The sequence below is a fragment of the Rhinolophus sinicus genome, chromosome 15, assembly GCF_057876585.1.
Source record: "Rhinolophus sinicus isolate RSI-liver-muscle chromosome 15, RSI-T2T, whole genome shotgun sequence".
NCBI classification, from domain to species: Eukaryota; Metazoa; Chordata; class Mammalia; order Chiroptera; family Rhinolophidae; genus Rhinolophus; species Rhinolophus sinicus.
The window spans coordinates 33261173-33276935 of NC_142515.1; the positions used below are offsets into that span (position 1 = coordinate 33261173).

General features: G+C 39.9%; 1 protein-coding gene and 1 non-coding gene across 12 annotated transcripts in view; one reads left to right on the forward strand and one right to left on the reverse strand.

Annotated features, from left to right (window-relative positions):
• Window positions 1-15763, forward strand: part of SGMS1 (sphingomyelin synthase 1) — a 253582-nt gene that overhangs the window by 24431 nt on the left and 213388 nt on the right. For all 11 annotated transcript variants that reach the window (XM_019738682.3, XM_088791977.1, XM_074339421.2 and 8 more), the window contains exon 2: window positions 8573-8672. The gene's annotated coding sequence lies outside the window, so the exon portion shown is untranslated. The remainder of the gene's footprint in view (window positions 1-8572; window positions 8673-15763) is intronic.
• LOC141573026 (U6 spliceosomal RNA) lies at window positions 1423-1526 on the reverse strand. The gene has a single exon (XR_012498611.1). It is a non-coding gene; the product is annotated as a U6 spliceosomal RNA (small nuclear RNA).

The following is a 15763-nucleotide window of genomic DNA, read 5'->3' on the forward strand; positions in this document are numbered from 1 at the left end:
CAATTCGGGCACAACCAAGATATATTCAGACAGCATGCGAGTTTTGGTGATAGTCTTTTTGTTAATCCTTTTTGGCAATCACTCACTCTGTTGATCTCTGAAATATCTGTATAATATTGTTTGTGTGAAATTTTATTTTTTCAGTTACAGTTGACATACCATTTTATATTAGTTTCAGGTGTACAGCATAGTGATGAGACAGTTACATAACTTACGAGGTGATCACTCCAATTAAGTCTAGTACCCACCTGACACCATACATAGTTATTACAGTATTATTGACTATATTCCCTGTGCTGTACTTTACATCCCCCCTGATTGTTTTGGTAACTGCCAATGTGTACTTCTTAATGCCTTCCCCTGTTTTAACCATCCACCAAGCCCCTCTCATCTGGCAGCCATCATTTTGTTCTCTGTATCTATAAGTTTATTTCTGTTTTGTTTTTTTTTTTAGATTCCACGTATAAGTGAAATCATACGGTATTTGTCTTTCTCCATCTGACTTATTTCACTTAGTATAATATTTTTTAGGTCTATCCATGTTGTCACAAATGGCAAGATTTCATTCTTTTTTATGTCTCAGTTTATTCCATTGTATATATTAATTGCATCTTTTTTTATCCATTTGTCTATCAGTGGACACTAAGGTTGATTCCATATCTGGGCTGCAAATAATGCTGTAGTGAATATAGGAATGCTTATGTCATTTTGAATTAGTGTTTTGGATTTCTTCGGATAAATATCCAAAAGTGGAATTGCTGGGTCATATGGTAGTCTTCTTGTTTTATCAGTCCTCATTCGTCTCAACTCTTTTAGCATTTGACCTTTGACATTTCAGCCCTCTGCTGCCTGCCCCAATGAAACCTCTGTTTTCTTGACTCCTATAATGCAAGGAAGTATTATTGTGAGTCTTCTCTTGTCTTTTTCCCTGCTATTGGCTACTTCCACCATCACTCTATCATCCGTGCACGTCAGTGGCTTTCACTTTTGTTCCTTGATGGCGTTTGTTTGGATGCATAGCTATTCTTCCATATCATGGTATTTCTACTTATTTGTCCTGCTATCTTCGCAGACTCCATTGCTTAAAAACAAATTGACCTTAGACTGTTTGTAGTAAGGAAGGACTTTCAAGATCACCATTGTCTCATTTTAGAAGTAGGTAAACTCTGGCTCAGTGCAGTGATACAGCCTGTGTAATTTCACACAATCACCATTTGGTGAAATCAGTCTAGAAACCAATGTTCTTGACCCTCTGTGTTGGCTTCTTCTCACACACTGACTCTTCATGGTGCTGTATCTTTGTAGTCAAACCCTCCCCCATCCCAAACTCCTGGCAAGTGATCTTTTCTCTGTCGCTATAGTTTTGCCTTTTCCAGAATATCGTGTAAGTGGGATTATATGCACTATACTCCTTTTTTTAAAAAAAACATGGAATGTGTCATGAATTTGTGGGTCACCCTTGTGCAGGGGCCATGATAATCTCTGTATTGTTCCAATTTTAGTATATATGCTGCTGAAGTGAGCACTGTACTATACCTATTTGAAATAGTTTCTTTCATTTGCATTCTTTCATTCATGTTGTGTGTATCTAATTTGTGCCCCCTTTTTTTTTTCTAGGTAGTATTCCATTGTATGGATGTACCACAGGTTGTTTACTCGTTCACCCATTGCATTCCCACCAGCAATGTGTGCGAGTCCTAGTTCCTCTGCATCTCTGTCAGCATTTGATATTACCAATTGTTAAAATTTAGCCATTCTGGTAGGTGTGAAATGGTAGCTCATTGTGATTTTAATTTTCATTTCCCTAATGATTAATGATGTTGAACACCTTTTCATGTGCTTATTTGCCATTCTTCTGCGTGTTATATATGTCTGCATATCTTCTATCCATTATGATGTTTGTTATACCCATTTTCATTATCATAACCCTATTCCAGGTGGCTATTGTGTCTAGCTTTCTTTATCAATGTTGTTGGCCGTGTACCACAGTACATTCCAGAGGTCAAGGCGCTGAGCTAGGAACTTTATATACATAATCTTATTTTACCTTTACAAAATCCTCAGAAAATAAGTAGTGTTTTCTATTTTTATGGAGGAGAAATAAAGACCCCATGTTCAACAGATATTTATTGAGTGCCTACCATATACCAAGAGCCAGTTATTAGACCCATTTACTAGTTCTGTGACTTTGGGCAAGTCATTTTATCTCCAAGTCAATTTTTTTATCTGTTAAATAGGGATCTATATTACAGTATTTTCTGTCAGGGTTATTGAGTGAGGGTTTTAAAAAAGAATGTAGGAAACATACTCAGCGGAAGGTCTGGCCTGTGGTATATACTGTGAAACCATTGCAGTGGCTGTTCCTGTTGTCTTCATAACTTCCTACTGTACTGAGTGTTTGCCACTCACTGGCTATGTCCCTCTGGATAATTGTCCTTTGGTGGGACTCCTATTTCATTCTGGATCACATATTAAAACCAATACAAGATTCAGCCTTTTTTATTTAAGGAATGTGCTTCTCTGTTTCCTCTGTGTTAGATCACTGATTGATTGCATAATTTGGTCAAGAAAGATGAGTTTGGACCAATTTTGCAAAGCACATTACAATGCAGCAGTTACTACTGCTTCCTCACCCTAAATGCGAAAAGGACCAGCTGCTGTGGACCTTGCTGGTAGTTAACCTGAGTGTTCTGTTTCTAAATTCACATCTTATACTTTAAATACCTAATCTTAGGCATGGCAAAAGGGGTACTACAGAGGAACCTTACCTTCGTTGCAATAGTATATGTAGTGTTGCTAAAATTCTTTTTGTCATTTAGCTAGTCGTTTAATCAAGTTTTTCTGTTATTGGCCAGATGATTTGAGATGATTTCCAAGAAGCTGGATATACTTTGAAGAGATGTTGCTATTTGAAATGAGTGCTTAAGATATTCTGAAGTCAGTCACAGAAAACTTAAATGAGCCAAACGTTTTACTTTTGAGTCCATTCCAGCACTCATGTTTATGTAAAGAATGTGTAACTTGTACTAATATCATGGAGGGTTGATCTAGTTGGCAAGGTTATTCTGTTTAGGGTAGGACAGAAAGCGGAAACCATAATATTACTAAAAAAATAAAAATCATGATACAAAGATGGCCTTTTACAAATTGTCAAGTCATCCATCATGGAGTATGTGAGGCTTTGCATGTGGAAGCAAGGATATTGTTAAGATTGGCTTCTTGCTTTTCCCTATTAGGTAGCTAGAGCATGTGTTTACTTCTTCAGTTGTTAAGCATGTACCTGATACCTATCCGTTGCCAGGTCCCTTTTATGTGCTACTCTCTTTAATCCTCACAACATGGCTTTGAAATAAAAGACAGTCCCATTTTACAGATGAACCCATTGTGTGGAGAGGCTATTGAACTGCCCAGGGTAAAGTTGGTGGTGTTGGGCCCTGGTTTTCTGAGAGTGCCTGCTGCTCTGATTGGTGCCCGCTTCATCTCAACCTGTCTGCCATTGAGGTATGGCAGCTTCTGCCCATTGCTCAGCAGGAAAATTAATATAAGACCCAGTAGTATAGTATAGTATAGTATAGTATAGTATAGTATAGTATAGTATAGTATAGTATAAAGACCCAGTATTCTATTATATTTATATTATATTATATTTATATTGTATTATATTATAAGACCCGGTCTTATCGTAAAATAAGACCGGGTCTTATGTTAATTTTTGCTCCAAAAGATGCATTAGAGCTGATTGTCCGGCTAGGTCTCATTTTTGGGGAAACACGGTATGGCATCTGTTTCCTTCCTGGGGGCCTTTCTAGGAGCTGAGATCAAACTTACCTACCACAGATCTTGGGACTAGGTAGTTTTATTTTGTCCTGAAGGCCCATTGTAGAAAGAACATGAACTTTGAAGTCAGAGACAAGGTTCCAGTTTTATCGCCGTAATTTTTTTTATTACCTATGTGATTTTGGGCAAGTTACTTAAACTCCAGGTGCCTAAGTTTCTTATAAAATGGGAATAATACATGCCTGGTAGAGATGTGAGGAGGATTAGGAATAATGCAACAGAGCACTTAGCAAGTGCTTGGCACACTTGTATGTGCTTAGTAACTGGTAGCCATTATTATTGTCAGCGTTGCAGGGCCTTCTGGCTGATCTTGGGGGACTGTAGAAGCTGCCAAGAAGAGTGGTTAAGAATTTGGATTCTGGGGTAAACTGCCTGGGTTCAAATCCTTGTTTCACCTTTAACAGCTGTGTGATTGTGCACAACTTAATTGCTTTCTGTGCTTCAGTTTCCTCCATCTGTAAAAAGGTTGTAATAATAATTCCTGTCTTGTAGGGAAAAACAATTGTAAAAAGACAAATAAAGAGACAAATAAGGTTGAAATGACCTCATGTTGGTCATCTGGTGCCATTGCTTTTTCAGTGACATGATAAGATTTTTTTTTTAGTGACATGATAAGAGCCTCCTTGAAATTTACAATAACTTTTATTCTCTCCTTCCTGCTTAAATGGAAAGAATTTCTTGTCTTTGTATTTAACACCAACAGAAATATTTGATATTGTGTTTTTACACAAAATACAGATAAATTATCATAAAAATTACTGTTGCCACTTAAGAAATTGATTAAATCTAAAAGAAACACCTTTTTGTACAGAGAATACATAAGCTTTTTTGTAGAATTACTACGTATAAAATAAGGTAAATAATCTCATCTCATTGGTGAAAATATAGAAAACCATAACCAGCTCTCTGTTAAAAACAAACAAATGAAAAACAACAACCTAAAATACGATTTCATTGTAATGATTTGCCTCTCCTGCTTTAATCTTGAATTTGGCCAGGTTGCATGTGAGGTAATTTTTTTCTTCTTTCAGATGACAGCAGTAAGATGGGACCGTGGATGTGAGTCTATCAGGAGGAAAAGTCTGTGAATTTAACGTTGGTTTAGAAATCCAATTTGACTTCTCCCTGTGGGCAGTCTGTGGTGCTGACTGGGTCTGCGTCATTATTCTGAAGTCTGTGCTGATGTCCGGTGACTAATACATTCCAGCTGTCTGGGGCACTACTTTGGAGTACTATTTATTTGCAGCAGTGATGCTGCAAATAGGAAAAGCTTTCCCTTTTGTGGGTTGGAAGCTTTTCTGGTAATTAGCAAAACAAGCGTGCCTCTTATTTGGAGAGAGACTGGAAAAGCGACTAAAGAGTCAGTTGTACACAACCAGTTGGCATTCCTTAGGAGAGTTGAACATGCATAAACCCCAGCCCGGCTCTCCTCTCCTAGGTATGTGCCCTGGAGAAACTTGCTGGGTCCTCCAGGGGCTGAGCACTAGAATGTAAATGGCAGCATTATTCTAAGTAGCAGAAAACGGAAAAATCTCCAGATGATCCTCAACAGCAGAAGAGGGTAATAAATTGTGGAAATGTTCATACAATGAGAACTCTACAGTGGTGAAAAATCTGCTACAGCCACATGAATCAACAGGGGTGAATCTCAAAATCTGAAGAGGCAAGTCTTAAAAGACTTGCCAATACAGTTGGTTTCATTTGTATTAGACTTAAAACCAGGCAAAATGCAACAACATATTGAGAATACACGTGTGATAAAACCATAAAGAGGAGCAAAGGAATAATTAAGTTAGAATTCAGGCTGGTGGTTATCTGTGTGGGGAGGAGGGAGTGGGAGAATGGACGGGGAGAGGTAATCAGGAAGGGGCACACAGGCCTTCCCCCACCCCCCAAAAAACCCCCAGCAGTCTCAATTGGGTATTAGGTACATGGGATTTATGTTATTCTTTAATCTGATGTTATTATTTTTATCACTGCATAACAAGTTACCTCAACACTCAGCAGCTAAGACACTGATAAACATTTATGATCTCATACAGTTTCTGTGTAGGGCAGGAAACCAGGAGCAACTTAGCTGGGTGGTTTTAACTTTGGGTCTCGCATGGCACTGCAGTCGAGATATCAACTGAAGTCGCCATCACCTGAAGGCTTCACTGGGCCAGAAGATCTGATTCTGAGAAGGCTTACTCCCTTGGCTGTTGCAGGAGGCCTTAGTTCCTTACCAAGTGAGCTTGTCTTTAGAGCACTTGAGTGTCCTCATGACATGGCATCCAGCTTCTCTCCCAAGTGAGTGAGAGGGAAGCTGCTCTTTGACTAGCCTTTGAAGTCACACTTCGCCACTTCCCCAGTAGCATATGGGTTATACATGCCAGCCCCATTCGGGGTGGGAAGAGACTACATAAAAGCATGAATATTGGAGGTAGGGATCATTGGAGGCCATCTTGGAGGCTGTCTACTGCGGTTATGCACTTTTTAATATATTTCACAGTACAGAGTTTTTAGGGACACACTAAATTGCTAAGATTATTTTTCTTTAGTAATGATGCAGACATCCTTACAGGAAGTGCTGAATATGTTACCAATCAGTATGGGGTTGAAGAAAAGGCAGTGGTGGTAACTGGGTAACTGAGTGGCACGAGCCCGTCCCACAGGAGTGTGCCTGTGGCCGTGAAGCTGGTGGGGAGGACCGTGAAGCGAGGAACGTCAGTAATCCACCAGGAGGTGTGGTATAGAGTTGGGACTATGTGTGTCTAGACTTCAGTCTACCTGACCTAGATCTGGGATTCCTGCTTTTGGAGAGAATTCTCCAGACCAAGGGCCATTGGTAGCTTCCCGGGCTCACTGTGATATTATATCCCTACCAACTTCACATGTTCTCCCAAGATCATTTTGAATGAAAAAGGAAAGAGTCCATCCCTCACTCCCCCGACATGTAAGGGTATAGCTGGAAATGAATTAGGCCAGTAAGGATAGGACTTTTAGCTAAAAAATTCATGCGATGATTGCATTCTACTCCACAATGCATATTTGTTTTATTATCAACAGCTTATAAATTGCTGATTCATTTGCTTATCCTCACCAAAATCTTTGAGTAAAATTGATGTCTGTAAAGGTACATCATATTTTTTCCTTGGTTTGGTGTAGCTCTTGGCTTAACCTCTTGGTGAGTGTTCCTCGGGTCTCAGTGCTGCAGTTTATGAGGCACTGAGTCACATCCTACCTCCTTGGTGGGTTGCAATGTCCTGGTGAACAGGTGTTCCAGCCTTCAGGGGAGGAGGCAGCTTGGAGAGGTTCTCTGGATTTTTAATCAAGCTAACCATGGAGGAGACAGGACTGAAAGCCAGGTGTAGGGGGTCCTTGACTAGCTTTCCTTAGGTTTTTGTGTGGCAGCACCTCCACAGGTTAGACATTGACACCTCTAAACCTCTGTGCTTGCGGAATTTTGGTGACTTCCAGATGAAGGGCCACGTTAGGTCATTGTATAGGGACACTGCATTCTCCCCAACTGTGGTTTTTTTGATGCTGCTTCCATCTTTATTGGTGGAGCAGTATCTGTGCCATTATATTCTACTGTATTTTCCATTTTATAAAAATGAATGGAAGATCCTCAAAAGCAAGTGATAATGCCTTTTGTTGTGACAAAAATAAAATTGTCAGGAGTGCCGTGTGATGCTGGTTTTATTTCCCTTGGCCAACAATGTGCTCTCTTGAGAAAGAAGGGAGAAAACTGAAAAAAAAAAAAAGTGTGTGTGTGTGTGTGTGTGTGTGTGTGTGTACATGTACATATATAAAATGTCAAAAATACATTAAGGGTTATTGTGTTGATAAGGGAAGCATAATTGCTAATAGTAACTATATAGTAATTGGTAATCGTACTTATAGTACTAACAGTACTATTAAGAATGACAATATATACTCTCAGGGAACACACTGGAGTGCACCCCTGCTCTCCCAATGGCGTGTGAATGTGTTGTTGGCCATTTTGCTCTGAGGTTAGTTTTCAGGAGAGCGTCATCTTGGGGCCTAGGGAGGAGTGGGGATGGCTGTATGGTGAGACACGCCCTGAGCTGGGGGTCAGAAGACCTAAGTTGGAGTTTCATCTCTGGTGTTTTCTGATGCATCACCTCTGGCACTCAGGTGCCTCCTTTGGAAAATGGAATCAGTCACTGCTTACCTCACAGGGTTGTGGGGAGCATCAAATGGAATCGATAATGCCCAAGTGTAAGGTGCGGTGGAGGCGGCAGCAGTATGACCTGCAGGCCACGGTACAACTGTAGCTATTAGGAGATCAGGTCCGAATATCTTTGCTGAAAGGACTTCAGGGGAATCAGCAGTTCTGGTGTGGTTGTGAGAGTGTATGTCGATGTTTTCTAGGTGTGGTCTCAGAAATCCGGTCAGAGTGAAGCTCAGGTCCTTGAAGCTGCAGTTTGTTTGAGTGGAAGTTTGGGCTACATCACTGCCCTGAAATTGATGTCAATTAAAAGAAACTTACTGAGGAATTCCTTTGTTCCGGACGTTCCCAGGGTGGGTGACGTTAATAGTTGTTCCCCACATATAATATGTGATGGGATATTTTTTCCTCTTTTCACTTTTTTCCTTGCTTAGAAAACAAATAGTTACACCAATGTTTTAATCTAGAGTCTTGTCATATTGAGAACATTTTCTCAAGTGAAGTATCACTAACATAATAAAAATCCTTGGTGATAACATGTTATTTTGCTTATTCTTGCAGGATGAGGGCAGCATGAATGATCCCTGAATAGGCCTCTGGGCGTATTTAGCCATTGGTTTTTGATTAGGAGAAAGAAGACGGCCATCTATCTACTTGAAAGGTGAGTAAAGGTTTCTATGCAACTTTTTATTATAAAAATTTTCAAGCATACTAGCTGGTTAAAAGAGTGTGCCGTGAATTCCTGTGCATCCACTACCTACTTAATAGTTGGCATTTTGCCACATTGTGTGTATGTGTGTGTGTGTGTGTGTGTGTGTGTGTGTTTGTATATTTTTCTGCTGAAACCTGTGCAAGTCAGTTACAGACCTCATGACATTTTATCTTAAGTTCTTGGGGATGCAGCTCTTAAAAATAAGGATGTTCTTCCCTGAGAGGTATTTTAGAACATTCGTGAATTATGCGACATAGAATCATTTAATTAAATGCAGTTATAATTTCCTATTAAAAGGTATAATTTGACTTTATACTCCTTTCATAGCTGATGTAAATAAAGTCAGATTAAAAAAAATCAACAGTGGTTTATTTAATAGATATGCAGTATGAATTTGTTTGATATGAGAAACATCGAGTGTAAAAGATTGAAATTTGCACCATACATGGGCCCTGTGTAAGAAGGATTACTGTGCTTTCTTCATTCCTTCTAACCTGCCCGTCTGCCCCACTGTGGCTGATGTTTATTGTTAGGTCAGTGGATCTAATTACCACTCTTGCCTTCTTCTTGATCAGCATTCACAAGTAGACCAGTCTCTGTGATTTCATGTGATCAAAGGTTTTAATTGATTTTTTTAACCTGAATTTATTAGGAGAACATGTAAAGAATAGGAGTGGTAATGTCACAGTCAGGTTATTGTATTAAAGTCAATATTAGAGTGATTCAAAATGATTCTCAGCCCATAATTTGACTACCTGAATTGAAACTTTACATAAAATCTTAAAGATATGTTCAGCTATGATTATAATTGTAGATTATTATACATATGGCCAATTACACAATCAGTTGTATAACTTCGCGGTTCTTCCAGGGTAGCTGTCAACTGTTCTGCATTCTAATTTTATTTATGGTATCTTTCTTGGGTGGTCCCTGAGTATTAGATATGCTTAGGCATTTCTTCATAGATGTTTATAAACTAGACTTGTCCCTTTACAGCATTATTTTAAAAGAAATCCATTTTTGTGAGCCGTTTAGGGCAGCGGAGGTTTCTTACATTCTTGTTTCTGATGTGGAACAAAAAGTTAGGGGTAGCAGTAAAGTTTCTTCTAAAGATACTGACATTCTGAAGGAGCTATGACTGGAACTACAGGTATCTCAGAATGATCTGGTTGTTTTCTTTTTGCTCTTTGGCCTCTGTCTAGTAATGCTTTGAAAACATGAGGAGGAGTGAGTGGGGCTCCACATGAAGCAAAAGGCTTGAAGGGATGGTCGAAGGGAAGGCGTATGGGGCTCCGTATGGGGCCTTCAACTGGCTCTCTGGTCCTGGGCCAATTAGGTATGGGGGAATGATTTTCTTACTTTGTACTGAAATAGAACATACATACAAAAAATATACGTATTGTAAGTGTACGGATCAATATAATTTTACAAACTGAACTCACCTATGTAACCAGCACCCAGATCAAGAAACAAAATTACTACCACAGCCTCATGCCTCCTGGACACTAGGCACTAACTATCCTGTTCCATGGCAACTGCCATGTTCCCCCGAAAATAAGCCCTAGCATGATTTTTCAGGATGACATCCCCTGAACATAAGTCCTAAGGCGTCTTTTGCAGCAAAAATTAATATAAGACCTGGTCTTATTTTTGGGGAAACACGGTACTCTGTTGATTTCTAGCAGCATAAATACGTTTTGCCTGCTCTCTCTCTCTCTCTCTCTCTCTCTCTCTCTCTCTCTCTCTCTCTCTCTCTCTCTCTCTGAGTTATATAATGCAGATTGCACTCTTCTGTGTCTGGTTTTTGTCATTCAACAGTGTATTAGAGAGATTCTTCCATATTGTTGCATATCATTAGAGATTGTTCATTTTCATTGCTGTCGAGCATTCCATCGTGTGAGAATACAACAGTTTATTCATTCTATTAGATGCAGGTAATTTTTGTGTGTTCACCCACTCAGAGCACATTGTGGCAGAAATGAAGATTAAACAAGGTTTTATCCTCATTATGCTTACCGTGGAGGTAGTCCCGGTAAGGAGTCATGGGCACTGCAGAAAATGAACATATATGTTCTGCCCAATTTTTGACCTGACAAAACATGTCTAGCTGAATTTAGCAAGTTCACCAATTTCCAACTTTTAGGGAAAAGAGTGTTCATTGTAAGAAAGTGGTTCCCATGGGATTTGGATGTTTTTATAGTTTTTATGGATGTTTCTGCAAATAAAGTTTTTTTCAAACACAGTCATGCTCATTTGTTTATATATTGTCTATGTCCACATTTGTGCTAAAACAGAAGAGTTTGGTTGTGAAAGAGACCAGGGTTGAATAGTTGCAGTAGTACCCACAATACCTACCTAAATAATTAGCATCTGGTCCTTTATAAAAAACTTTGCCAACTCTTGCTTTACTTCATAAAAGCAAGGACACAGTAATTGTAACCTCTGTAGTCATGAAATAGTCTAAGCACAATAATCTTAGTGTTAATACCTTTATTTATTCCACAAACTTGTACAGAGTACCTGTTGTATGTCAGGCATAAAATGGTGATAGGCAGATCTGGTTCTTGCCCTTGAGGAATTTACAAGTAGCTCTTGTGAATGTCAAGTTCCATTCTAGGATTGTGCTTTCTATGAATCAAAACAAAAGTGTGATATGGAACAAGAATTACCAAATCCTCAATTATAAACTAGAGTATTGGCTATATTTATTAATTTTAGAAATATGATTGATACTTATCCTACATAATCTAATGGTTACTTTAGTTATAAGAAGTATGTAGAATGGCATACATAGAAATGACTTTGTGTTTGTTTAAAGGTCCTAACTGTTTATGTGCGGTAACACCAGACTGTTTGGAAGGTAGCGTATCTGGATAGGGCTGTAAACTTTCAAGTGCTTACCAAAACAAGCCAAGTGGACCCCCAATTTCAGGCTACTTTAATAATAAATAATAAACCTCAACAGAAAGAACAGCACACAAGGTAATAAAGTTTTAAATGTAGTATAACAAATGAATCTTTGTTAGTATGCTTATTCTTTGCTTACTTGAGGTCATAAAAGTTTGTTTCTTCTTAATAGGAGGGTACTGAGGGCATTATAATGAACATAGGACTAGTTTTTAATGTTGTTTTAACTCAGTATTTTCATTTATGCTCATGTTTTATGGGTGGATACTCAGGCTATATGACTGACTGCCCCTTCACCAGCCCCAGTTTGTCCTTCAGATAAAAAGGAAACGCAATCGACTTAGCTCAGTAAACCATCATATGCCAAAATGGCTGCATTTCCTTCTTCTAGCCCCAGAGATCTTTTAGGAAATGAGATTAGACGTTTGTCTGGATGTTATAGTTACAGTTATTTAGCTGTGTGTAATAATTTGAAGATGTGAAAAGGCATGAAGTCCTGGTAATGTTTGCACATTGTTTTAAGAGCCGTCTGACATCAAATGGAATTCTATGGAATATTAGGTTGGAATACTAGGTTGGAGAAAAGTAATTGCACCAACAAAAGTCATTGCGGTTTTTGCAATTATTTTTAACCTTTTAAACCACAATTACTTTTGCACCAACCTAATACTTGCCACCTTTTGAGGCAGAGATCTGGGTGACCAATAGTGCTCTCCTGTGAAATTTAAGACTCTTGTGAAGATTTGTCTGAAGGAGCTACAGAGAAGGAATGTTAGCTGGTGCAATGAATAGTTTAATGAATGTGGTTAAAACTCCTTAATGGTTTTTGTGTTGTGTTGCCAAAATTAATAAATAAAGTTAAGGTTTAGCCCCTCTTCTTTATGAGAAAGAAATGACATATGTCCATTCATACTTTCTGCTGCTTGTGTTTAAAATGTTTTTAAAAATTCAGTTCTGTTCTTCATTTTAGTAATTTTTTTTGTAGTGGTTTGGATTTAGGAGTAAATGAAAATTAGAATCGAAAGGACTGAGAAAATAAATACCACAGTTATTTTCCTTACAAAGCTGGAAACTATGGGCTTACCTGCTTTGGTTAAAAATAAAGTTTCTGAAATAAATTTGATGATAGGCCAAATCACTTGATCTGTGGCATTAGGAAAACTGGATCTTTTGTTCTGTATAATATGGAGTTCTTTTGTCAAGAACTCCAGCTTCAGGAGTGTTTAATTTGTCAAGGCTAGCTAATAAAAATGTACTTTCTCAGTCTGTCAAGTTTTATTGCATGGAGGGGAAAGTACTGAAGTACAGATGAATATAGCTTGATAGAACAAAGTATGTTTCAGGAAGAGTATGATGATGATTCTCTTGGTTACCAGTGACAGAAAACCCAGTTTCAAACGATCTTAGCTGAAAAAGTGTATCGGCTTAGGTAATTGGAAGTCTAGAAGGTGGAGCTGACTTCAGGAAGGGCTCGAGGGGATCCACGTGCTGTCAGGAGGAGCCTTCTTGGCTCCTTGCTCTTGGGCGGCCCGTGGAGTGGAGGCGTCCAGCAGCTGCAGGCTCGCCTCACTAGTGATCGCCTGCGATCCTGAGCCAACAACATCCTTGGTCAACAATATCCCCAGTGCCCTGGGCTGGGGATATTGGCCTGCCTTGACTGGGGTGCCCATGGCATGTTGCTTCACCCCTGGACCCTGAGGTCAGCACATCTTTAGCTGAAGATAAAGCATTGATTGATGGCAGTGGGGAATGGTTCGCTCCTATACTAAATCAGGGCAGTTACCTAGAGGGTGAGTGGGTGCTGGGAGGCAAAATGATAATAATAATAATAATAATAATAATAACAACAACAATAATAATAACAATAAAAATAAATGTATCCTTATGGTTTGCAAAATTTTCAGGTGTAGCCTCTTGTTTGACCTGAAAGAAGCATCAGGGAAGCAGGATAAAGAAGTGATTAAGAATATGGGTCCTGGAGCTAGACTGCATGGGTTCAGATGGTAGCCACATAAGATTTTGACAAATTACTTAACGTCTCTGTGCCCCAGTTCCCTCGACTGTTCAATGGGAATAAAGGTATCTACCTTACAGGATTCCGGAAGGATTAAATTAATGGATAATTGTAAGGCACTTAGTGCCTGATGCACGCCAGTCTCTCTATCTCTTGTTATTGCCATTAATCTTTAAAATAGCCCTGCCAGCAGCGTCCTCTTCATTTCACAGGCAGGGATGCCGAAGCCGAGTCACGTGGACCGTGAGGGTGGAGCCAACCGCAGTTGAGTTTCCCGACTTCTTCCCTGTCCCCACACTTGCCTTTATATAATAATTGTGGGGCATTTATAATGTGGGAGATTAATCACAAATCAAAACAGCAGAGAGGGAAAAAATTCCTACGAGGTAAGCCTGCTGTTTGGAAGTACCTATGTGTACAGAAAGCAGCAGTCCCCATATCTTATACTTGCAAGTGGATTTTTAGCTCCCCATATGTAGAGTGCCCCCAGGTATATTTAGGCAACATGACTGTGAAGAAATTCACACTGGCATGGTTCCCCCCTGGTGGGCACATGCTCAGAGCCCTCAGCCATCCAGGGTTGGCACTCATTTGGGAAATGTTTGCTGATTGTTTAATCAGATCCAGTATTCTGAGCGTTAGAGAAATCTAAGATTTTTGTGGTCAGGAGGTGGTTTGAACCTATCAGTAATGGTGTGAGGATGTAATTTCTGACAAGGGAGAGGCTTGGACCACCCCACAATGCTGCTTTCAAGGCCCCTAGCCAGTTCTATCTAGAAATAGACACCGTTTTCCTCATTAAGAATTATTTTCCCACAACGTTAAGAATGTTTTGTGGGGAAATCATTCCAGTGACTCAGTGAAGGAGGCTTGCCCTGGGGGCTCAGGCTTCGGTCTGACCCAGACATCTAAGGAGGCTCACGCTGCTTTCTGGAGACAAAGACAATGGTTTCTTTGTACTCACGGTGGACTCAGGACACTGGAAACTTAAAGTATCCCTGGTGGTGATCCGTGATACACCCCCTAAAATATGCAGCTATGCCCGCAAGGAAAAACTTAGCAGAAACCATGTTTTGGCTCTCCCTGTAGTGATTTTGAGGAAAAACGGGGCTATTCAGTGTTTCCAAAGCCCGCTGCATCTGCAGACCCACCCAGTTCCCTGCATGAAAAGCTGCCCAGCCGTGGCGTGCCCTCCCCTGCGACAACTGTGCGGGGATGTCAGAGGCACTCAGGAAGTTCTTGAATGAACAAGCCTATCTGCACTGTGCCTTCATCTTCATTTTCAATTTCTTTTGACAAGAAATCATGTACCATGTAGACATCTTCAGGAATTTCAGCTCTGAGTCTTACAGTAGCTTCTGCGTCTGAACACACCACATTGTGTTGTTTCTTTAGATGAAGGAAATGGTGTTTTGAGTATGAATTCCACCACCTGGTTTTGCAATGATATTTATATTCTAAATAACAACACCTATTCAGAGAGTAAAAGGATTCGCTTCTAATCCTGTAGAAACCACCCTTGGTTTGTCAGGTGCGTGTGGGAATTGTTAATAGGTTCTTAGATGTAATCCCACTTACTTTATTCTTAGCTCCTTGGAAGCGTTTCACCTTCCCGAGTACTCTGGGATTGAATATTAATAGTTTCTTCACTGTCTTTAACCTGACCCCATTTGATAGCTGGAAAAACAGGGTCAACCTTATTTCTTGTAATGTCAGCAACAAAAGCAATCACATCACTATCACTTTGTGATGAGCTTTCCTGAGTTCTTTTGTTGCTTATCCTACTTAGTATAGTCCACAACTCTAGGAGTGTTATTTCATAGATGGTGAAGCTGAGGCACAGCCAAGACGTGGCTGAGTGGAATGGCGACAGGCCAGTCACAGCACTCACATACACTGTCCTGCCCGTTGGTGTGGGCCGGTGTCCAGGCTCGCAGACTACCCGCACGTGGGGATCATCCCGAGGGCTTTCAGAAAGCACTCCACGTCCAGGTCCCGGCCCTCCCCCTGCCTCCTCCCCTTGTGTTCTCCTTCACTTGGTCTAGGGTCTCTGGTGAGGGTACTGTGCATTTAGGACTGAGAACCTTTGAACTAGAACAGTGGTTCTTAAAACTGGTCC